General features: G+C 44.0%; 1 protein-coding gene across 1 annotated transcript in view; it reads right to left on the bottom strand.

Moving 5' to 3' along the window:
* The window catches only part of DICER1 (dicer 1, ribonuclease III), a 112,052-nt gene extending 110,343 nt beyond the window's left edge, over nt 1-1,709 (bottom strand). Inside the window, 1 exon segment of the mRNA XM_025206273.1 lies at nt 1,109-1,709. The gene's annotated coding sequence lies outside the window, so the exon portion shown is untranslated.
* Nucleotides 1,710-2,420: the final 711 nt, after the last annotated feature.

Genomic DNA, 2,420 nt, shown 5'->3' with positions numbered 1-2,420 from the left:
AGGAATATCAAAGGAATCCCATAGAGCAAACCAGGGTGGCTGAGGTAGCCGTTTAAACACGCATCTGAGTTACTGAAGCTAAATATCTAATCGGATCTCAAGTAGCTTACTCACTCGCATCGTCCAGAGGTGGTTAGAGTTTTCCTCTGGAGGCAGGGTACTCTTGGAGCATGCGGTGATGAGGAGAGAGCCAGGTTCAGACTCACCTGGATGACCGCATGGCTAATGGCTGCCCTTCTTCCTGGCCCAGGCCCTTAAATAACCTCTCTGACCTCAGCTGCCCGGTCCAATCGAAGCTGCCAATACTGGCTACAAACCGACCAATCTACAAAGCATCCCTGGCTACCTGGGCCCGCGCGCAGGGCCGGGTCTTTCCCCCCTGCCCAGGTGACCAGAGCATCACCTCCCAGGCGCCAGGCTTTTGTCATGCAGACAAGGTGGGAGATCCCCGCCGTGAGGGATTCAACAGCAGCCTCTCAGGCTGGCTGAGACAGATCTCTGGAGAGGGGCACCGACGGTGGCATTTCTGCCACAGGAGCCAGCCACCACCCTCCTCCCCCGACAAGCTGGGGCTCCATCCTGCGCCTTGCCCAGGTAGCACCTACCCCAGCCCCTCCCTCACTGTGGGGGGGCCTTGATCTGCCCCCCCACCACACGCTTACCAGCTGCAAGCAACTCTCCATACTGTTGGGCTGCGCTCCTCACCGCCTACGTGCTGCGCTGTGGCTGCACACATGCCTTAGCCATTTAATCATCCACATTAGGCCGATTTCTGATACAACCAATTTTTTTTTTTTTTTTTATGTCAGTGCCAATCTGATATCGGACCAATGTATCGGTGCACCTCTATCTATGATACCGCTATTTAAAACAGCTGACTAAAATTGTCCTTGATGATAGCAGATAGTGAAGTCAAAATGTCTCAAAGGCCTCCTAACTTCCAGATTAGTATATATAAATGAGTTAAAAGATGACAGACCTCCTGCTCGCTCATTTTTTAAAGTAAAATAAGAAGCCAAAACATTCAACTACCTTTGAACTGCTATGTTTTTTCTTCAGTTTCACTAACAATGAAGCAAACACAAACCCTGCTATTAATAATTATTACCACAAACTAATGAAGTTTACAGTTCATAAAGACTGCCCATCCGTGAACTCTGCAGCCTGGATGAGTGATGGACCAGCACCACAGTATATCTAGAAATAAAATCAGAACAACAGTGGGTCAAGGTTTAAACTTGCTCATACCCCTATAAAAAAAACAAACAAACAACAACAACAAAACACCACATACAGGTGACTAGTCACGTTCTTAATAAGCATTTAATAAATATTTCATTCTTCTGCATTAATAAGTTTGTATTACACATACCTAGAGGCCTCATCATGCCGAACAGTGTACTAGTGCACAGTAAAAGCATCTCCAGCCCAGAGTACTCACAACTATAGTTTAGTTTAAAGAACAGACAGAGGGTAGGATTGAAAACAAAAGCACAGAGACATGAAGTAGTTTGCTCAGGCCACACAACAGTTCATTGGCAGAGCCACAGAGAACCCAGGAGAGTGTCCTAACTACTGATGCAAGCTGCATTTGAAGGCTTTAAATAAGCATTTTAACAAATAGTAAAATCAATATGATAGAAGCTACAAATACGCTGGTGAGAACTTGAAAACTCCTGTATAAAAGATGCTTAGTGGTAGTGATCTGGTGTGCTTGTTACGTGAAATTATTCCGCTCGCACCTTTTATTGCTAGCAATAAACCTTCTTTATACTTTCACCCCTGGTATCTTTATTGGCCTTTGCATACCGGGCACGATCCCAGACTTGAGCTGGGGCTCAACAAAAGTAGTAAAATGTATCTGATCTAGTTCAAAGATAACACCAGAAAAAGAGGGCCTGCTGGTAAGCCTAGAAATATAGTAAGAGCTGCCAATTAGCTTATGAAAGTCATTTCCAAGGAGTCACAAACCAAGCAAGCCCTTTTTTTTTTTTTTTTTTTTTTTTTAAAACACCGTCCCCCACAATGATGAAAGATGTAAAGATAAATAACCTCAGACATCTCAAGTGTTGGAAAGAGTTCTCTGAACTTTGTTATTCATATATTTCCAATTAAGAAGTGGCACTTGTACCAAATAAAAACAAATGCAATGCTCATTTCCCTACTGTCCATCCTGGTGATCAGTTTCATGCAGTGGCATGGGGCATAAGTGTCACCCAGCTTCTGGGCTGATACACAGGAAAAAGAGAATAGAGTTCTTTGCTCTTCTACCACCAGTGAGAGATAATCTGTCATCTCTGATGCACCTGTATATAAAACAGTACAGCAATTAAACTAACCTCCTTGATGCTTAAAAGTTGTTTTGTTCTGTCTCCAAAATCAGAACTTCCTAGATCTTAAATGCTGGAAGCAGGAAATGA

The sequence above is a fragment of the Alligator sinensis genome, unplaced genomic scaffold (assembly GCF_000455745.1).
Source record: "Alligator sinensis unplaced genomic scaffold, ASM45574v1 scaffold47_2, whole genome shotgun sequence".
NCBI classification, from domain to species: Eukaryota; Metazoa; Chordata; order Crocodylia; family Alligatoridae; genus Alligator; species Alligator sinensis.
This window is presented reverse-complemented; position numbering and strand designations above follow the sequence as displayed.